The 23,613-nt window shown below is 41.7% G+C and overlaps 1 long non-coding RNA gene across 1 annotated transcript; it reads right to left on the reverse strand.

The window, feature by feature from the left end:
- Positions 1-1,338: 1,338 nt before the first annotated feature.
- On the reverse strand, positions 1,339-19,306 carry LOC117509243. Its single transcript, XR_004560328.1, has 3 exons — positions 19,179-19,306; positions 15,686-15,689; positions 1,339-1,382 (listed from the first exon to the last, which is right to left on the reverse strand). It is a non-coding gene; the product is annotated as an uncharacterized LOC117509243 (long non-coding RNA).
- Between the last annotated feature and the right edge of the window lie 4,307 nt (positions 19,307-23,613).

Here is a 23,613-nt window from a genome sequence, read left to right on the forward strand (position 1 = left end):
AGCTGATCAAGTCCATGGTTAATCCAGATATAGTTCAAAGAAATCACATTCTGGTGAAGTTGGGAGGTTTGAAGGTTGGAGCAGAGATAGAAAAACACAGAGAAAGAGGAGAGAGGAGAAGATGTGACCGCCCTTGCCGGAGTCCCAAGCTTATAATGAACCAGGGCCTGTATTCACAAAGCATCTCAGAATCCTCTCAGAGAGCTCCCAACGTAGCCTAAAGATTCCTAGCAAGGAATCTTAGCCTCAGAGTGATCTAGGAAGTGTCTGAGAGCATCTCTGAGCAATGAGTGGACAGAAACTTTAATCTTTGTGAGGAGGTGGGATTGACCACGTTGCTAGGTACAATGCAGTCTTCTAAGAGCTGTGATTGGTTGTCACAAAAAGGGAAAGCAAATGCAAAATCAAATGTACTCCACGCTCGTAGTTATGAATGGACAGTAAAATCTGTTATGGTTTGTAGTATATGTTGAACCCAAATATGCAGACAGGAAAAAACTCCAGGGATGTGACAAAAACTCAGTAATTTATTGGCTGAGCCAGTTAGAACAGTAGAACAGTTATACCCCTGTCACATGAGAGCATGAATGAGCCCGAATGCTGTACGAATGAGGATTCCAGACACTCATTCACTCACTCATTCACTCACTCATCTTCAACCGCTTAGTCCAATCAAGGGTCGCGGGGGGCTGGAGCCTATCCCAGTAGTCATAGAGCGTGCCCTCTGTCGCAGGGCCACAGACAGACAAACAAACACATTCACATCCACTCGCACGCCTACGGACACCTACGGACAGTTTTAAAGATTCCAATCCACCTAACCGCTTGTCTTTGGATGTGGGAGGAAACCAGAGCACCTGGAGGAAACCACCGCAAACACGTGGAGAACATGCAAACACCACACAGAAAGGCCACAGGCGGGAACTGAACCCATGACCTTCTCACTGTGAGGCAACAGTGCAAACCACTAAGCCAACGTGCTGCCCTGGATTTGAGCCACAATTGGGCAAATTCAAGCTGGATTTGTATTCCTCGTACAGCATTCTTACAGCACTCGGCACATTTGTGTGGCCAGAGCATATGCACTCTACACTTGTGTTGTGTTCATGTTGAAAAACAATCAAACGGCGGTCGAGCTGCAGCTGTACTGCAATTGGATTGCAGTCATAATATTCGTACAGCAATTCACTCGCAATTCAGAGAGCGTTTGAGGGACTGTTTGAATTGTTTGACCACATAGAATCCTGGCTGAATGTCCCAACCATGCCGGCATGCACCTACCCATCACACTAGAGCACAAATGTGCCCAAATACCACACGAATGGACATTCAAACTACAGTCAGGCAAATTTGAGCTGCATTCAAAATCCTCGTACAGCATTCTTGAGTGCAATCCACACAGGCGGGCACAGTTGCAAGGCCAGCTTGAATGTAGACCACATGCACACTGCTGTCGAGCAATATTAGAAGTGGGGAAAGGTTATCAGCGATCCCATGGCCTCCTGCGACCCCTCCTACGCCTTTCAGTCCGGCCAGAATAACAGTTGATCAAACCACTGCACGTGCGTCAGGCTGGATGATCCATACACCCCCACTGTGCATGTGTGTGGTCAGAACAGCTGATCGAACAGCTGATAGAACCGCTGCACGCATGTGTTCTCATAACAGCTGATCGAAGTGATGTGCGTGCATCAGGCTGGATCATTCACACACCCCGCTGTGCGTGCATGTGGTCAAAACAGCTGATCACCCACTGCACGTGCGTCAGGCTGTATCTTCTCATCACCCACTGTGGTTGTGTGTGCACACTTATCATCTGATCACTTTACGCCTCGTTTTCTAAACAGCAACAGCTGATTTCCAGAGAGAGAGGGAGCATGTGCAATGGGGAGACATCCAACCCATCCACCGACATGTACTCAGTTCATAGGTTGGATGTCATTTGACATACAGCAGTGGGACATGGCAGGTCTTCAGAAAAGCAAACCACAGCACTCACTCTGCCACGCCCCCCTTGCTTGCCTTACACCCAGACTTAGGGTGGCACATATGGCATTGGAGGTGCAATCGGCATATTCCTGCTGCACTGTGGGGTTCTGTGCTGCATTTTTTTTTACTTTGCAGTTTTAATTTTATTTTTGTTCTGTTTCATGCTGTGTGTGTCCACATTTGACCTGCACTCTGGGTAGTCAAACTGGATTTGGGAGCTGTTGCACTACGAATGTGCATGAATCATTTGAAGAGGCTTCGAAACACATTCTGGCTATTCACACACAGCAGTACAAATGTCTGTCCCTCACAAATGTGGCTCAGATTTTGGTTGTTTTCCCATTCAGGCTGATTTGTGCTCATTCATGGTAAGTGTGCCGGGGCCCTTAGTGATGACACAGTGAACAAAAGGGAATCCAAAACACAAGGGAGGCAAAAGTCTGATGGACAACAGAGAGAATGAACAGACAAAAAACAAGGAATAACCAGACAAGCACAGGGAATGTCACCTCACACTGACACATTTTCTATTTTCCCTATATTTTGCATATTCTGGATCACCAGATCCGGAATCCGGATCCGCTCCACCAACTTTGTTGTTTCATAGAACATTTGACTATGTTACACCCTAATTTTTTTCAAGCCTTTCTGCCTTGTTTTTGTGGAGTTAGAAACTAGGATGTCAAAATTCCCCCTATCCCGCAATGGTGAAGAATCCTTTAAAAAATTCCTGGATCCAGATCGTGATCCAGATCACCACTAAAATGTAATCACTTGTTCCTCTTGTCATTTCCAACCACTCCACAAAATTTCATCAAAATCCATTCAAACTTTTTGAGTTATCCTGCTGACAACAGACAAACAAACAAACTCGACCGAAAACATAACCTCCTTGGTGGAGGTAATACAGTAAATTCTGAAATAGAACTATTTTTTAAGTGTTGCATGTGCTACACAAGGCCATAGGGTCACTGACCCTAAAGAGATTCCCTCCTTGGCACAGTGATCTATTCAACATTCAGAGTTAAAACCAAACTATGATACATACACTTTTCTTTCCTTTATATTTGACATCCTTGACCATGAAAACATACCACTAGAACTTGGAAACACTTTTATGTCTTTATTTAGTTCAAAAGTTATTGTATAAAAACAATTTTTCGGTAATGGCGGTTTTCTTCTGGATCTAGCTCCATAACATTTGAAGCTACATCAAATCTGATGACACCTTACTGAATGCGTACAGATTCAGCTACAATTTGGCATTAGTTGTGCATCTCTAGCTTCATTTGTCACCTCACACTGACACATTTTCTATTTTCCCTATATTTTTGCATATTCTGGATCACCAGATCCGGAATCCGGATCCGCTCATCACCAAACTTTGTTGTTTCATAGAACATTTGACTATGTTACACCCTAATTTTTTTCAAGCCTTTCTGCCTTGTTTTTGTGGAGTTAGAAACTAGGATGTCAAAATTCCCCCTATCCCGCAATGGTGAAGAATCCTTTAAAAATTCCTGGATCCAGATCGTGATCCAGATCACCACTAAAATGTAATCACTTGTTCCTCTTGTCATTTCCAACCACTCCACAAAATTTCATCAAATCCATTCAAAACTTTTTGAGTTATCCTGCTGACAACAGACAGACAAACAAACAAACTCGACCGAAAACATAACCTCCTTGGTGGAGGTAATAACAGTAAATTCTGAAATAGAACTATTTTTTAAGTGTTGCATGTGCTACACAAGGCCATAGGGTCACTGACCCTAAAGAGATTCCCTCCTTGGCACAGTGATCTATTCAACAATTCAGAGTTAAAACCAAAACTATGATACATACACTTTTCTTTCCTTTATATTTGACATCCTTGACCATGAAAACATACCACTAGAACTTGGAAACACTTTTATGTCTTTATTAGTTCAAAAGTTATTGTATAAAAACAATTTTTCGGTAATGGCGGTTTTCTTCTGGATCTAGCTCCATAACATTTGAAGCTACATCAAATCTGATGACACCTTACTGAATCAGTACAGATTCAGCTACAATTTGGTGTTAGTTGTGCATCTCTATCTTCATTTGTCACCTCACACTGACACATTTTCTATTTTCCCTATATTTTGCATATTCTGGATCACCAGATCTGGAATCTGGATCCGATCATCACCAAACTTTGTTGTTTATAGAACATTTGACTATGTTACACCCTAATTTGTTTCAAGCCTTTCTGCCTTGTTTTGTGGAGTTAGAAACTAAAATGTCAAAATTCCCCCTATCCCGCAATGCTGAAGAATCCTTTAAAAATTCCTGGATCCGGATCGTGATCCGGATCACCACTAAAATTTAATCACTTGTTCCTCTTGTCATTTCCAACCACTCCACAAAACTTCATCAAAATCCGTTCAGAATTTCATGAGTTATCCTGCTGACAAACACACAGACAGACAAACAACAAACTCTACTGAAAACATAACCTCCTTGGCGGAGGTAACAAAACAGGCAACATATCAAAGCCAACCCTGTGCTTACATATAATAAATATTTCTCAGAGTCACTCATTTCAAAATGTTACCTGAAGGTTATCCAAATTATTAATGGAAATGTACTGGCCCTCTGATAGACAGAGCATAATATTTAACAATAGTAATTTCTTTGATGGATGCGACAACCAGATGTGATTAAGATGTGTCAGATTGTGCTGTCAGTCTTCCAAATGGACAGGACCTTCATGCTCACCTCACTGCCTTTCTAGTATAAATGGCTGAGTGTGGATATGTGTCTCTGCATTTGTAGCACTCACTCTTTTAAAATACCTCCGTGCTCATCAGTATATCTTCCTTTGCCCATCTGGAGATACAGATAGAAGTCCACTTAGTGTAGCCATCACTGTCTTTAGTAATACAGTACTCCATTAGCATTAACACCCAGGTACAAGATGAAAAATCGAAGATAAGTTCAAGAAACACTGAAAGGAGATGTAACATATCACAACTGACTAATGCATCTTCATGTAAGCCATGCAAGGATATGATTAGTTATATTACAGTATATACTGTCTCTTCAACATATAAGTACAGGACAGCACACATTCTAAACTGCACCAAGAAAGTGCACTCGGGGCATACCCTACTCAGCTTTGTTATTTCCACAATGGATAACCTGAGCACAAAGTAATGCACAGAGATCAAATGGTTGCATTTAGTCTCTTTAATTTATCATCAATGTATTCTGGGTGTAACACAAATTATACCCATGAGAGAATTATCAAAGAGTTGTGTGAGTGGAACCTGGCACATTGTTATGTAGATAGTAAACCTAGAAGGAGACAGTTGTGAGAGGTTTTCTGATAGGGGCGCTTGTTTGCCTACATACACTGCAGTACAGGATTTTCTGTAAAAAGAAGACCTGAACATTCAGCTACAATTTGCCAGAAAGTACATCTGAGATTTGCCAGAAGGTACATCTGAGATGCAAGCCTAGAGGAGATGTTTTGGTGAAAGAAAATCCTCCTATATACTACTTCATCATGAAGCTGTATAACTAGGGATACAAACTGCAAAACATGCACTATACACAATTTCTGCAATCACAGCCAGAGAAGCCTGTAACTTCTTCAGAGGTTGTCATGGTGTCTTGGTGTCTTTCCTCACTCTTCTCCTTCTTGCACAGTCACTCAGTTTTTGAGAACTATCTACTCCATACAGATTTACCAAAAAGTGCCATACTGTTTGTATTTCTTCATAATTGATGTAAATAAAGTCCAAGACATATTCGGTGACTTGTATCAATCCCGTGACTTGTCTAAAGAAAACTGGCAGGAAAACTGATTATTTTGTCAGGATTTCCCCTGGACTCTGTTTTTTTATTGTTGTTTTACCAGTGTCATGTGATTGTTTCTCCACCAGATGGCGCCCTCAGTTTTGTTTTCACACCTGGATCAGATGAGTGATTATGGATAGACTATTTAAAGCCTGACTTTCTGTTCATGAACTGCCAGAGATGTGTTGTTTGTTTGTTGCCTTGCTTTCCTTGTTTTGCCTCACCAGGTTTCAGAGCCTCATCCCATGATCCAGACAGATACCAGAAGGACCAAACCTGATCGTCGCCCCATGACCCTTACTGCATCTTCCAGCTGTGCGCTCAAGATGCCGAAGCTTCCCACATCTTATGCTCAGGTAATGCTAGCCTCCCCCTCGAATTCCCTTATTAGAGCAAACTGTCTTTTCCTGGTGTTCCAGATGATTCCAGGACGGCTCACAAGTGGACCTGGATCCTGGCTCTGACTTCCTGCACAGCTATGTCACTTTGGGAACTCCTCGGCTCTCGGCGTAGGGTGCGTCTCGACTACACGCCAGTTAAGTTCCCCACATCTCAGTGAGATCCCGTTCTCACATGTCCCCATTTGTGATTGTGCTATGATAAAGAACTGTGCCAAGAACTCTCCCAAGAACTGCATGAAATCTAATATCAAACCATTGAGAACTCACCTGTATCAAGTCCTGCTTAGTTGGAACTGCATTACAACATGCAGCACTTGACCTCTGACCTTTGGGTACAACTTATAAACTATGAACAATTACTAAACAGTAAACTTTATTTCTTAAGAAGAGAACTTTATTTCCTGACCCCTGAAGCAACCTGTGTTAAGCCTGTGGTAGACTGTGACTGTTTTTGAGGACAGCGTTACAAGTGCTTTTCACTCACCCTGCATGTCTTCTTCCTTAGTTCCTGGTTGCTGAGGCGACCGTTCCACCTGGCCCTGGTCATAGAATCCTTAATTGACATTATTCCTTTAACCAAAGATAATGCCTCTAAGAGCCACTCGGAGCCACCATTCTCCCACGATAGTTGAATAAGTCCTCTCGTAGAAAAAAAAAAAAACATGCTGCGTGGCTCATTATTCATCCTTCATTATTGGTGGGACCAGGGTTTAACACACTATGCCGTCATGGTTTAAAATCCTGCAGGTTCCCCTGCTCAAGCCAGCACATGTCCAGGCCAATTTGAAGTTCACCAGTAACCACCTGGATGATCCAGAGGAGGCATGGGAGAAGGTCATGTGGTCAGATGAGACCAAAATAGAGCTTTTTGTGTCAACTCCACTCGCCATGTTTGAAGAATGAGAAGAACCCCAAGAACACCGTCCCAACCATGAAGCATGGGGGGGGACATCATTTTTTGGGGTGCTTTTCTGCAAAGGGGACAGGGCGACTGCACCGTATTGAAGGGAAGATGGATGGGGTCAGGTATCGTGAGATTTTGGCAAACAACCTTTTTCCTTCAGTAAGAGCATTGAAGATGGGTAGTGCCTGGGTCTTCCAGCATGACAAAGACAGCCAGGGCAACTCAGGAGTGGCTTCATAAGAAGCATTTTAAAGTCCTGGAGTGGCCTAGCCAGTCTCCAGACTGGAACTCAGTAGAAAATCTTTGGCGGAGCTGAAACTCAAAACCTGAAAGATCTGAAGAAGATCTGTATGGAGGAGTGTACCAAAATCCCTGCTGGAGTGTGTGCAAACTTGGTCAAGAACTACAGGAAACGTCTGACCTCTGTAATTGCAAACAAAGGTTTCTGTACCAAATATTAAAGTCTGTTAAATTGTATCAAATACTGTACTTATTTCATGCAGTAAAATGCTAATTATTTAAAAATCCTACCATGTGATTTCTGATGTTTTTATTTTATATATATATTCTGTCTCTCACAGTTGAAGTGCACCTATGATAAAATTAAAGACCTGCCCATTCTTTGTAGGTGGGAAAACTTGCAAAATCAACAGTGGATCAAATACTTATTTGCCTCACTGTATAAGCACCAGAAAAGCTTTAAATTTTTGGAAGACTATGTTCCAATCACGTCATTAATGAGTCCAGATATGTACCCAGTTGCAGTGTATCAGATGTCTCCATGACACCCTGTCCTCTACATGTTCCTTTGTCACACTAACCACCTGCATTTCCTCCAATTCCATAAATCTCCTCTTTGGCCTCCTCCTTCTTTACCTCCTGCCTGGTAGCTCCATCCTCTACATCCTTCTCCAAGTATACCCTGGTTCCCTGGTCTGTGCATGCCCAAACCATCTCTAGCTCACCTCTCTGACTTTTTCTCTAAACTTTTCTTTGCAGCCTTTTCAGCTCTATCTCCTGTTTGTGTAAGCACTATCACCTCCAATCTATACAACATTGCTGCATTTACTGCCATCTTGTAAATTTGCCATTTGCTCAAAAAGATACCCTTCTGTCACATATCACTACTACCAACCTTCTTAGCCCACTCTTTTCTCTACATCTCTACCATAGTCTACAGTACATTGAACAGTTGGCCCCAAGTAGTTAAACTCATCTACCATCACCATCTATTCCTTGTAACCTCATTGCTCTTCTGTGTACAGTGTTATTTACATGCATGTACTCTGTCTTCTTACAAATTACTTTCAGTCCCTTTCTCCTCAGAGAATACCTGTACCACTGTTTTCCAGGTCTGTGTTAAAATCTGCTAGCCATTCAAAACTGGCCAAAACCCAACCCAATGGCCAGTAAAATAGCACAAAAGGAATTCAATTCCAGAATTCCAAATATGCACGTACAAAACCATACATGCTCCTTTTAATAATACTGCTGTCATTGTAAAATGTATGACAATATCAACAACATAAACTAAAATGTTCAGTGTGCCAACTGTTTTCCCAAAAAAGTCACCACCACTCAGGTTACACTCTCTTCTGCACTCATCAATGACAGTGGGCTTCACTTTGAACAGCTGAAGTAAAGTACTTAATCTCATCTACTTTCACTACCTCCACTCCTTTCAACCACAGCATTCTGCCATGTACTCCATCTGGCTCTGACTAACTTTCATTCCCGTTCTCTCCAGTATGCAACTTCACCTCTCCAGAATCACCTCAATCTGCTCCACAGTCTCACCACAGATCATAATGTCATCTACAAATATCACAGTTGTGGAGACTCCTGCCCTGCAACTCGGAAAGAAGTCAAAGCAGATTGGTCCTTCATGGAATCCCACCTTCACTTTGAAGACATCCATTGTTCTTACAAACAATTCACTACAGTCATACTGTGTCCTTGTACATATCCTGCACTGCACTCACATACATCTCAGCCAGTCCCAGCGTTCTCACAAAATGTCACCACTCCTCTGTCGGAACAGTATAATAAATTTTCTCTAAATCCACAAACACATAATGCAACTCCTTCTGGCCTTCTCTGTACTTATCCAACAGCATTCTCAAAGCAAACATCAGGGCCCATATCCACAATGCAAGGCTAAAAACAGATTCTAGTGATGTTATTCTAAGAAAAATCTTAGAATTCCTTGAATTCTTAGACATTTCTTAGAATTTTTCCCTTGCTAAGATGAAAGTTGTCCGCAAAGCACCTTAGGCTTTAAGGGAGCTCCTAAGGTGCCAAACTGGTAAGAGGAGGGAGGATGACTTTTAAAAAGCCAAAAAGTGTCTTAAACAGAGAAGATGGCAGAAAAGACAGAGGAAGCAGAGATATTCTCTGTATGTAGGATGACAGTGAGTAGGTAACATGCTACTGGCTTGATCTACGTAATTATTTTAGAGATCTGTGCACCACAAAAAGTTCTAATTCACCTTAGTAGAAGAAGAAAAATGTTTGACTCACAGACTCCTAATGATACCAAAGTTATATCATAAGTAATATTATATAGTGTAATATATGTAATATATATGTAATATATAGTTATATCATAAGTAAACAACAGTATTTTACGCCAGAAATGAGGTCCAGGTTGTTAAAAGCAGCATTTGTCCTTTAATTCAAGTTGACTTATATCATACATGTGTGTCTCCAGTGATTTTTAAACGAGCAGGCAGCTGCTTATTCATGAGATATAAAGTGAATTTTGCTCTCTGAAGGATTTATTTTTAAATAACCTCTTAATTTTGCTGTCTGAGTGACACACCAGTGACGTAACTTTAGATTAATAAATCTAAAGTTATCTTCCTTAAACTCAAACCGAAAGCACAGCTCTACAACTTGATAATAATGAAATAAAATATGAAATCCATTTTCATGATGAAGTGATGTAGAGGAGGATTTTCTTAAAAAGAAGACTTGACAGTTCCGCTACAATTTGACAGAAAGTATATGTAAGATGAAAGCCAAGATTTGATGTTTTGGTGAAATAAACTTTTGCATTTCTTCATAATTGATGTAAATAAAGTCCAATACATTTTCAGTGACTTGGAAATGTTCATGTTTCCATCCCCTGACTTGTCTGAAGAAAACTAGCAATAAAACATTATTATTTACTTATTATCAAGTTTTAGAGATTTGCTATCAGTTTGAGTTTGAGGAAGATAATTTTAGAAATTTTTATTCTTTATATTTTTTGTATTTCTTGTATTTGAAATGGCATAAACAAAGTACAAGGTGGTAAATGAGTGTGGTATTATTACTGTTTTGTTTAAGAATGTTTCATTTTCACTGTCACTTTGTGTGAAGTCATAGTCATATCGTATATCATATTGATATGACAATACTGAGATACAATAATTTGGCCATACTGTACAGTCCTACTGTCAACTAGCTGAAATGTTTGAATATTAATTTACATCTACATTTAAAAATGCTTAAAGTGGCAGGGGGTTAAGAGGGCTGTAATTAGGGGTGTCTGGGGGAGCTCCACTCCCCAGAAGCTGAAAGGCAAAAAAAAAAGAAAAATGCTTTAAAAGGTGGCAGATCTGGGGAGAGTGGAGCCATGAGAGAAGCTGAAAGGTACCATACTAATGCTCCCCTGAAGCATTTGCTCCGAAAAACGTCTGGAGGACCTAAATGACATGGTGAGATGCTGAAGAGCTTCGCTCATTCATGTCTGCGACATACGAGTATACTCGTACATATGAAATTGTTTAGGTTCTTCTTATCATATACACACTGTTAATATTATCATTCTTCTTCTTCTTATTATTATTATTATATAACTTATTGTTATTATTATTATCATCAGAATTATGAATATTGTTATTTTCTTTTATTATTACATCTATTTTGTCATTTGATTTTAAATGGACCACAATGGAAATTAATGTTTTCACTTTCTTGTGTCATGCATGTATTTTTTAATGTATTTAAAATTATATTATGTTCTCACAATGAATGTACTAAATTAACTCACACATGCACGCAGGCTTTTAATATATAGATATTTGACATGTGAATGTGTAACAATTCATTGAATTTTGCTGGGTTTCATCAAATAAAGTTATCCTCACGATTACACGTCTTAATGCAGTTTAGGTTATATGATCGGTTGATTTCACTGTCCATTCATACAGAGCCCGCCAAGGGACATGGTGGTTAATTTTTTTTTTTTTTTTTTGGCCCAGATTGTTGCAATACTTTTGCGTTCCCTTGCAATATTATTGCATTCCCACGCAATACCTTTTGAGTCCATATTTCCAGCCTGGCGACACACAGGTTCATTGAATCGTTTGGATGGATTGCACATCATGGATAACCAGAACTTGATTTAGTTTTACTTTAGCCTGAGGTTCACATACAATAATATACTGGAAGCTTTGTCTGTGAGACACAATGTGATTATGTGCATGAAGACTCTGAAGCATATTTTAAAGAAAAACAGTCTGTTTCAGCCAGGGGATGGTAAAAAATGAAAACATAAACATTCATAAGGCACACTAATAGGTGTTGCTATTTACTATCACGGTTGTATAAATAAACTTTATATAACGGCTGAGTGGATCCTTGTCATTTGATTGGTGCTTTGTATGTCACATGACATGGATTAATTCATTTGTGTTCTATTGCATTTAGAGTGCGGCTTGGTTCCATTTAGAGTGCAAATTTGGTTCAATACGTTTGGTACCATTGCAGTCTGCACACACACGCACACAGATGCACGCACACACATGCACGTATGCATGTCCTCATGCACACGTACATGTATGCGTGCCCACACGTGCTCATGCACGCGCATGCACGCGCACGTGCTCCTGCACACGCACACACAAAACAAATCCACTGTGCTGTCTGGAGGCTGTTGGCAGGGAGTTGGAATGAAAAGCTGGACTCATTCTGGTGTGATTTTTTTTTTTGCTGCACTGAGGATGTGCACAGTCTTTTGTGGTAGTACACGCACGCGCGCACACACGCAACCTGGTCGGCGCTTGTGCAGGGGACAACAACTCTACCGAGACATAATTTGATTGAGCTAACTGACGCTGCTAATTCTTGTAACACACACAAAACAAATCCACTGTGGTGTCTGGAGGCTGTTAGCAGGAAGAAAGAATGAAAAGCTGGACTAATTTCTGACGTGTTTTTTTTTTTCACTGCACTGAGGATGTACACAGTCATTTTTGGTAGTACACACAAGCGCCGACCCTGTTGCATGTGCGTGTGCGTGTGCGCGTGCACGGGGGACAATGACACAATGATTTGATTGAGCTAACTGACGCTGCTAATTCTTGTAACACACACACACATACACACAATTCACTTTGCTGTAAGCTGTCTGGATGCATGAAGAGCTGTTCATATGAAAAGCTTACGTGATTTTTGGCTGGACTGAGGAACTACACAAAGTCTTTTTATTTTTATTTTTTTTATGGAAGTCCGAAGTCAGTGCACAGCATCACTGGACTACACGTTACAATTTGGACTTCAGCAGCAGTAGAACAGCAAAATATAAGTCTCTTTTCTGTTGTTTATAAATTAATAAAATGACAAATGACAAGGATCTATTTTAGCCATTATAGAAAACAAATAATGAATGTTTTTACATTCTTTCAATGGAACGAATATTTAATTCAGTGAAAGCTGGAACAAACCATTCAACTCGGCTTCGTCTTGTTGAATGGTATGTTCCAGCTTTCACCTCATGAAATATTTGTGCCATTGAACTCATAAACATTCATTATTTGTATAATATTTCATACGGAAATTGTTCATGGACTGGCACCTCCCTACCTAGCTGACCTAATTAAACCTTACGTACTGGCCTGGGCTTTGCGTTCTCAGGGTGCAGGACTACTTTGTGTCCCTAGGGTGAATAAGAAGTCTGCAGGTCATAGAGCTTTCTCTTATCGTGCCCCTGTTCTGTGGAATGATCTCCCTGCAACAATAAAACATTCAGATTCTGTGGAGACTTTCAAGCCCAGACTTAAGACGCACTTATTTTCCCTTTCGTATGGCTAGCATACTGGTATAGTTTTGTTTTACGCTTTTTACTCTTTTAATTCATTTTATTAGTAAACGGAGCGTGCCGCGGCCTCAACTTTGCTTAAATTCTGGGTCTTTTAGTGAAGCTTGGGGCTAGTGGCCGGCGATCACTTTAGTATTTCTTCTGTTTTTCTTGTTGTTTAATGCTGGCAAATTATACAGTATTTCTTGTCTTTCTGATGCCTGATTCTGTTTTTTTCTCTGTTTAAGGTGCAGCTGCATCCAGAGATGGGAATTGTATTTGTGGTGGCGACCCTCCTATCCTGTGCACCAACAGCATTTCCTGTATATTTGTTTTGTGAATTGTTCTGTGAATTGTTCTGTAATTTATGTCTGCAGCATGGCTCAAGCAGAGCGTCACCCCTTTGAGTCTGGTCTGCTTGAGGTTTCTTCCTCAGAGGGAGTTTTTCCTTACCACTGTTGCTCTGGGGGGTTAGTAAGGTTAGACCTTAGTTGTGTGAAGCGCCTTGAGGCAACTCTGTTGTGATTTGGTGCTATATAAATGAAAATAAATTGAAATTGAAAAATTGGAGTCTTACAGCTGTGCAAGTTGTAGCAAATTACTATCTCACGGGATCCCATTCTCTCATGAATCCTGTTGCTGTCTGCTGTGTGTGTGTGTGTGTGTGTGTGTGTGTGTGTGTGTGTGTGTGTGTGTGTGTGTGTGTGTGTGTGTGTGTGTGTGTGTGTGTGTGTGTGTGTGCGTTTCGTGCGTGTGTGAGCGCACATATGCATTCAGTCTCCCCCCACCTGATTCCACTCACTGTGTGCTCTGATAGGCATGAGCTTTAATATGATATTAGGTTATTGCGAGGGAATGCAAAAGGTATTTTATGAGGGAACGCAATAATCTGGGCCAAAAAACTTAACCACCGTGTCCCTAGGTGGGCTCTGTACATTCATGACTAGGAGGAGAGGGCACATTTGTTTTTTTTTTGTTTTTTTAATCTCCTCCCCTTACAGTGGCAACCAGTCACAGCTCTTAGAGAACTGTGTCATACCTAGCAATGGGGTCAACCCTGCCTCCTCACAACGATAGGAGTTTCTGTCCACTCCTTGCTCAGACTCGCTCTTAAACACCTGCTGGCTCACTCTTAGGCTAAGATTCCTTGTCAGGAAATTTTAGTCTAAGTTAGGAGCACTTTGAGAGGACTTTGAGTTGTTTTGCAGATACGGGCCCAGATTTATAGTACTCGTCTCAGCATGAAATCTTGTTGCTGCTCACAGATCATCTCTCTTCTCGGCCTCATTTGCAGTTATCTTTCACATATCTTCATGCTGTGGCTGATCATCTTTATGCTTCTGTAGTAACTATAGCTCATTGCTTTACCCTTATTTTTTTTTTAATGTACAAATATAATTGATAAAAACTCCAGTGGCATCTCTCCTAAACATCACACTGCTATCATCAATGGAATATGTCTTGTTGGTTAAATCGCAGAGCTGAAGACCACTCATTCAACAAGAAAAAGGAGGCACTATCAAGTATGGAGATGAAAATACAGACGTTTCCACAGTTTAACACATTTTTAGTGAGTACATTTTCTTCTGAAATTGAGTAACATATTTTTCTATATATAAGTGCTCTCAGTACAGAGACAGGATCACTTGGTGCTTCACTGGAGATTAAAATGTTTGATTACTGAATACTTTGGAATAAAAATCTTGAATACTCTCTAAGTTCTCTAATCCTGTCTAAGACACTTCAAATAATATATACTCCTGTGCAAAATGTATGGCACATTAAATGTGTAAATTAAATGTGCTGAAAGTAGTGAAGAGCAGTAAAATACAGAATATACACAAATAAAGAACAACAAATAAAATATTTGACCACTCTCTCCTTTACAAATGTCACTTTTTCACATGATACAGGGTGACCCCCCCCCCCCGCAAAAAAAACCTGAGTCTTGTTCTGTTCGTCAACCAAGGAAAAGACATTTTGCCTGGAGGTGTATTTCACCAACAAAACATACCAATTGGAGCATAATTTTCAAAGAATATGACTTTTATGCAAAGCAACCAAAATAACTGAAACTTTGGGGAATGACTGTACACAGACTGAAGTTTAAGTTGAGCAAATTTCAAGAAATTTGCTGGACCTTTGTAGGATTTATTTCTACTTTTATGGGCTCTGGTTGTTTTAGTGGGGTCACCCTGTACATCATTTCTTTTTGGTAGTCTTATGAACACCACAGACGAATCATTTTGTGTTGATGATAGCCATGTGAGTTGTTGTGACTTGTCGATTTGGCATTTTTATTTGGACTACAATGGCTATGTAAGTCAAACAAATTTATGTTTGGACCCATGTCATTGAAAACTGCAGCAAGTGTGGTTTTAACCAAAGTTTTACATTTACAGCTCTTGCACATTACGTGACAAGAACGTGCACTTGTTTTCTTAAATACAAAACTTTATTTCTCAGCATCACTCCAAGTTCATACCTCCTATTCTCAGTTACCCACCTGCTTTGCACGTTTGCTTGGGGAATCTCTGCACTGGTCTCTGTTTGAAATTTGGATTGTCTCTTGCCTGACCCACCCATGACAGTTAAACTGCTGGCATGTCTTGTTTAACACTATGGATACACAGTGTTTAACAAGACATGAAAACACGAAACCATCTGACATGCAGTCTGTTGAAGTCCCCCCACCCCTCCTCATTTCAATAGTACAGATTGTCAGTGTGCTAATGTTATGTTTTGCAAATACAGTTAATAAAAGGTTTAGGTAGAATTGCTAATACCCAATTTAAATGGGGTATTATAAACTCAGATTTTTCTCATTTGGAATTCAACTGTTTACCACATCAGAAGTTCATGAGTATGGTTCAAACTGAGGGGGAAAAAAGCTAAATACATTGTTCAAATAGTATTTTGACTTTTTGCAAACAAATACAAATGAAAATTGTACCAGCCATACTACAGAACCCGGTCATTGTGGAGAATTTTTTTTGTGAATACATCTTTCTTACTAATATAACTAAGGCAAAGCCTTGGACCAAACATCAATGTAAGTTGATTAAATATATCGTGTTGATTGTATGTGATACACCATAGCTCAAAATTGCTTGAGTGTATGAGGGTCTTGAGATGAAGGTACTTTAAATACACTGACATGATTTGTTAATGATAAGCTATTGTAGGCTTTAATGGTACATACATATGGGTTTATAAAAGGTATTCATGAAAATATCATTGCTAAGTAGAATATCAAGAACAGTAATGTGTGTATTCTCAAGATTGACAGATTTTTGAATGATCAGTGTAATACTAATTGATGCGGACAGGAAGCTCATGGTGGATGAAATGGATGGTATGACATAGTGCCCACATTCAAAATGGCAGCACCCATGGGTTCTAGGGGGTCCTCATGAGAGATGACTCAGGTGACATTCTTCAAAAGTGCTCATAAAGGTCACAAAGAGCACGAAAATATGGGGACTTAATATCCTGTTTTGCTGGCCCTCTGCCTGCCAAGAACTTTGTTCTTAGCCTCATATGTGGTTCTCTGGTCAGGGGTCCTCAGTTGTACTCCAGATGTTACAGTACAATCTGGCCATGCTAGACCCTGTAGAGAGTCAATCAATTTGTGTTCCATTATGGAACCAAGGCCGCTGTCCGTGTGAACAGGAGCAGCAGATTAGCAGTGTATTCCAGTGTTTGCAGGAGCTCCATGCACAACAGTGGGCTTTAATGACAGACAGACAGACAGACAGACAGACAGACAGACAGACAGACAGACAGACAGACAGACAGACAGACAGACAGACAGACAGACAGACAGACAGACAGACAGACAGACAGACAGACAGACAGACAGACAGACAGACAGACAGACAGATAGATAGATAGATAGATAGATAGATAGATAGATAGATAGATAGATAGATAGATAGATAGATAGATAGATAGATAGATAGATAGATAGATAGATAGATAGATAGATAGATAGTCATAACAAGTGTTCACATCCAATCACCTCAGACAAAAATACAATTAAGTTAATTAAGTTGAACGTAAAAATAATGGCACACATCAGAATTAAAACAACCATAGATATACATTTGATTGTGTATATACACTAAACTTTAAGACAGTCTGTCATCCGAATTGAGGAAATGTGAGTGTGGGGGGCTGCAGCAGTGTCCCGCGCAGCCGTGAGCTCGGGGGGAGTGGCAGGGCAGAAGCAAGGGGAGCGAGGGCAGAGAGGGGTGTGTGTCATGTGTGCAGATGAGATGAGTTCGTATCATTCATATGAGTTTGTATCAATTTCTGTCAGTGTGTGCATAATGTCTGGATTTGCCTTGACAACATCAGACTGTAGGGGAGGGCAGAAGATAAGAGGGCAGCCGAATGGTTCACCAAGGCTGTAGAAATTCGTCTGGAGGAAAACAGAGGTGCATTTTGACCTTCAGAGGCTGATAAGCCTGCCATGTTTAGTGTTGAGCAGAGAAACACATTTGCACCTCCTCTGACCAACCAAATCCACTTTATGAGTATTCCCTGGTTTCCGACATCTTCCTTTGCAAGACGTACATTTGCTCTGAGATGTTATCCAACTTACATCTGAGTTCAAGGGTTAATGCAGTCTGAGACTGTATCATCTTGCCCAACTCATTAATCATGACGGACAGGTGATGGGTTGTGGTTTTGGTAGCAGCCGTCTTGCCAATTCTCCAGTAGGTCAGGGCAGCACATAAACCAATAAGTCATCCTTCCCACAATAAAACAAAATATAAATAAGTCTTTGACGTCCTCCCCAGGGAGTGGTACCAAGCACACTACATGCCACTTCTCCCAGGCGTTGAGAACATAGCCCGCAGGGTAGGTTCCATCTGGGCACGCAGGGTCCTCCAGCCCTGATTTCCTTGTTGAAAAAATGGTGTCAATAGCATTCAGAGACCAGCTGATCAAGTCCATGGTTAATCCAGATATAGTTCAAAGAAATCACATTCTGGTGAAGTTGGGAGGTTTGAAGGTTGGAGCAGAGATAGAAAAACACAGAGAAAGAGGAGAGAGGAGAAGATGTGACCGCCCTTGCCGGAGTCCCAAGCTTATAATGAACCAGGGCCTGTATTCACAAAGCATCTCAGAATCCTCTCAGAGAGCTCCCAACGTAGCCTAAAGATTCCTAGCAAGGAATCTTAGCCTCAGAGTGATCTAGGAAGTGTCTGAGAGCATCTCTGAGCAATGAGTGGACAGAAACTTTAATCTTTGTGAGGAGGTGGGATTGACCACGTTGCTAGGTACAATGCAGTCTTCTAAGAGCTGTGATTGGTTGTCACAAAAAGGGAAAGCAAATGCAAAATCAAATGTACTCCACGCTCGTAGTTATGAATGGACAGTAAAATCTGTTATGGTTTGTAGTATATGTTGAACCCAAATATGCAGACAGGAAAAAACTCCAGGGATGTGACAAAAACTCAGTAATTTATTGGCTGAGCCAGTTAGAACAGTAGAACAGTTATACCCCTGTCACATGAGAGCATGAATGAGCCCGAATGCTGTACGAATGAGGATTCCAGACACTCATTCACTCACTCATTCACTCACTCATCTTCAACCGCTTAGTCCAATCAAGGGTCGCGGGGGGCTGGAGCCTATCCCAGTAGTCATAGAGCGTGCCCTCTGTCGCAGGGCCACAGACAGACAAACAAACACATTCACATCCACTCGCACGCCTACGGACACCTACGGACAGTTTTAAAGATTCCAATCCACCTAACCGCTTGTCTTTGGATGTGGGAGGAAACCAGAGCACCTGGAGGAAACCACCGCAAACACGTGGAGAACATGCAAACACCACACAGAAAGGCCACAGGCGGGAACTGAACCCATGACCTTCTCACTGTGAGGCAACAGTGCAAACCACTAAGCCAACGTGCTGCCCTGGATTTGAGCCACAATTGGGCAAATTCAAGCTGGATTTGTATTCCTCGTACAGCATTCTTACAGCACTCGGCACATTTGTGTGGCCAGAGCATATGCACTCTACACTTGTGTTGTGTTCATGTTGAAAAACAATCAAACGGCGGTCGAGCTGCAGCTGTACTGCAATTGGATTGCAGTCATAATATTCGTACAGCAATTCACTCGCAATTCAGAGAGCGTTTGAGGGACTGTTTGAATTGTTTGACCACATAGAATCCTGGCTGAATGTCCCAACCATGCCGGCATGCACCTACCCATCACACTAGAGCACAAATGTGCCCAAATACCACACGAATGGACATTCAAACTACAGTCAGGCAAATTTGAGCTGCATTCAAAATCCTCGTACAGCATTCTTGAGTGCAATCCACACAGGCGGGCACAGTTGCAAGGCCAGCTTGAATGTAGACCACATGCACACTGCTGTCGAGCAATATTAGAAGTGGGGAAAGGTTATCAGCGATCCCATGGCCTCCTGCGACCCCTCCTACGCCTTTCAGTCCGGCCAGAATAACAGTTGATCAAACCACTGCACGTGCGTCAGGCTGGATGATCCATACACCCCCACTGTGCATGTGTGTGGTCAGAACAGCTGATCGAACAGCTGATAGAACCGCTGCACGCATGTGTTCTCATAACAGCTGATCGAAGTGATGTGCGTGCATCAGGCTGGATCATTCACACACCCCGCTGTGCGTGCATGTGGTCAAAACAGCTGATCACCCACTGCACGTGCGTCAGGCTGTATCTTCTCATCACCCACTGTGGTTGTGTGTGCACACTTATCATCTGATCACTTTACGCCTCGTTTTCTAAACAGCAACAGCTGATTTCCAGAGAGAGAGGGAGCATGTGCAATGGGGAGACATCCAACCCATCCACCGACATGTACTCAGTTCATAGGTTGGATGTCATTTGACATACAGCAGTGGGACATGGCAGGTCTTCAGAAAAGCAAACCACAGCACTCACTCTGCCACGCCCTCCCCTTGCTTGCCTTACACCCAGACTTAGGGTGGCACATATGGCATTGGAGGTGCAATCGGCATATTCCTGCTGCACTGTGGGGTTCTGTGCTGCATTTTTTTTTACTTTGCAGTTTTAATTTTATTTTTGTTCTGTTTCATGCTGTGTTGTGTCCACATTTGACCTGCACTCTGGGTAGTCAAACTGGATTTGGGAGCTGTTGCACTACGAATGTGCATGAATCATTTGAAGAGGCTTCGAAACACATTCTGGCTATTCACACACAGCAGTACAAATGTCTGTCCCTCACAAATGTGGCTCAGATTTTGGTTGTTTTTCCCATTCAGGCTGATTTGTGCTCATTCATGGTAAGTGTGCCGGGGCCCTTAGTGATGACACAGGTGAACAAAAGGGAATCCAAAAACACAAGGGAGGCAAAAGTCTGATGGACAACAGAGAGAATGAACAGACAAAAAACAAGGAATAACCAGACAAGCACAGGGAATGTCCAGAGAACACAGGAATACTCACAAAGTGCTGAGCAAATGAAAAGAAAGGCAATGACCATGACCATAACAATGACAAGGACAATCGATCACAATGAACCGCCGAGGGACAACTGAACAGAAGTGCTTCAGTACAGAAAAGACGAATGAGACAGGTGCGTAAAACAAGAACCGGAACATAAGCCACACATGGAAATGGGCATGTATTGCAGCATTTTGGGGTTACCTTTCATTGCTATGCTCATGATACTCAGTTGTACATGCTGATAACTGCTAGTAATCTCATACACATAAAATCCTTAGAGGATTGCCTTGTGTCAGTGAAAAGCTGGATGTCCAGCAATTTCTTACTTTTAAACTCAGACAACACCGAAATGATGTTCTTGGTCAAGTGAGACATGGGCAACAGTTTGGTCAATTAATGCTTAACCTAGATGCATGTGCCATACACCACACTGACAAAGTGAGGAGTCTTGGGGTGACCTTTGACCCAATGTCCTTTGATTTACACATTAGTGATATTACGAGGACTACTTTCTACCACCTGCGAAATATGTTGAAGATTCAACCCATCCTGTCTATGGCTGATGCTGAGACCCTGATCCATGCATTTATTTCTGATAGATTGGACTACTGCAATGATCTATTTTCTGGCTTACTACAGTCCAGCATTAGGGGTCTCTAGCTGGTTCAAAATGCAGCTGCCAGACTCTTGCCAGGAAGTAGAAAGTTCAACCACATTATACCCATTTTGGCATCTCTTCACTGGATACCTGTCTCTGTCAGGTCAGATTTTAAGGTTGTGCTATTAGCTTACAAAATTATTTATGGACTAGCAACTTCCTACTTAGCTGACTTAATCAAAACCCACATACTGGCCCAGGCTCTGCATTCTCCCTCAGCCCCAACCAGCCCCAGCAGAAGACTGCCCCTCCCTGAGCCTGGTTCTGCTGGAGGTTTCTTCCTGTTAAAAGGGAGTTTTTCCTTTCCACTGTCGCCAAGTGCTTGCTCACAGGGGGTCGTTTTGACCGTTGGGGTTTTTACGTAATTATTGTATGGCCTTGCCTTACAATATAAAGCGCCTTGGGGCAACTGTTTGTTGTGATTTGGCGCTATATAAATAAAATTGATTGATTGATTGACTCTCAGGGCACAGGACGACTTTGTGTCCATAGGGTAAATAAAAAGTCTGCGGGCCACAGAGCTTTCTCTTATCGTACACCTGTTTCATGGAATGATCTCCATGCATCAATAAAACAGATTCTGTGAAGACTTTCAAGTCTAGACTTAAGGCATATCTATTCTCTCTTTTGTATGGCTAGCATACTGACATAGTATGTATATATGTGTATATATGTATGTGGTGTGGTCAATCTATCTTTTTGAAGTCATTTGATTAGCAATGGAACAGGTATCGGCCTCAACTTCATTTGAATTTTGGGTCTGTGAATGAAGGTTAGGGCTAGCAGCCAATGATCACCTTAGTAATTTCTGTTTTACTGCTGATTAATTATATCTTGGGTGTAGTTTTTCCGGCTGACTGAGTATGCCCTTTTTCTCTCTGTCCGAGGTACGAACAACAGACGAATCCGAACTGAAGGGTGTGGACGACCACTGCCTGTGGTGCTGACGCCTGTGTGGACTTCTCATCTTCTTTATATTATTATGTTGTTTGATTTTCTATTTTCTGTTTCTTCAGCTTTGTAAAACTTTGCAAAACCTTTTCATTGTTAGAATGGCCTAAGCAGTGGGTCACCCCAGTCTGGTCTGCTTGAGGTTTCTTCCTCAATATCATCAGAAGGAGTTTTTCCTTAACACTGTTGCCTGTGTGCTTTTTCTAGGGGCTGGTAAGGTTAGACCCTACTTGTGTGAAGCACCTTGAGGCAGCTTTGTTGTGATTTGGTACTATATAAAAAATAAAAAAAAACATGGAAATGAAAGATGAAAAAGAACTAATCCAAGAATAGCTGGTGAATAAATAACATCCAGCAGCACTCAAGGTGGACTCGAGGTGCCCTCATGGTGTATTCAGGCACAGTCGGGACATTCAGCCAGCATCCGAAATGGCAGATCATTTTGAACGGCCCCTCTAACACAATCAGAATGCTTCAAATGCTGTTTTCTTGCAAAAGCAATCAGATTGCAGTCAGACTGCACTCCAACTGCCATTTTACCACATGCAAAACATTCAGGGCGGCCACAGGAATCTGCCTGACTGTTTGGACTGCACTCAGAAGGCTGTCTGACATCCCCAAATGCACCTTGACACTTCTGGAATGTGGGACGAACTTTAATTAGAACGCCATTCTTTCGCATTCAGCCGCTAGTGTGAGGGGGTATAAACCATGACAAAATCTGAATCCAGAACTCCAACAGAAAAACGACGTGGGACTAAGAATAATAAGAGCATGCACAAAAATGAAAGCATGGCGCTGTGACACAGGAGTTGGGACAGGACCAACACAGAATCATAAACCACACGCAAGGGACTGGACACCACATATACATAAGGCACAGAGGAGGAACGGATCAGCGCACACAACACACACATGAGGCAGGGAGATGAACGACACACACACATCAACACGCACACACAGGAGGCGCACATGACAGACAAGAGGAGACACACCCACACACATACACAGGAATCAAGGAACAGGGCACACACACAGAGAGGAGACACACCCACACAGGAGGCCAGGAAACAACAGATGAAAACACCATACCACACAAGAACTGTTTCTGTGTAGGCTCTCAGTTGTCCAGATGGTTTCCATAGTAGAGAAGCTTGAATCTTCGACTGGACTGGGTTGCTTGACGCGAGGACATTTCGCTTCAAATCGCAGAAGCTTCCTCAGCTAAAATTCTTGCTCTGGTAGTCTGACTTCTGTCTTCACTCTTGTAGAGAAGAATAAATACAAGCCAAAAGATGGAGTTTTAACCTAACTTCTCTACCACACAAGAACTGAAAACCATGGCCAAACG

Source organism: Thalassophryne amazonica, chromosome 4, assembly GCF_902500255.1.
Source record: "Thalassophryne amazonica chromosome 4, fThaAma1.1, whole genome shotgun sequence".
Classification (NCBI taxonomy): Eukaryota; Metazoa; Chordata; class Actinopteri; order Batrachoidiformes; family Batrachoididae; genus Thalassophryne; species Thalassophryne amazonica.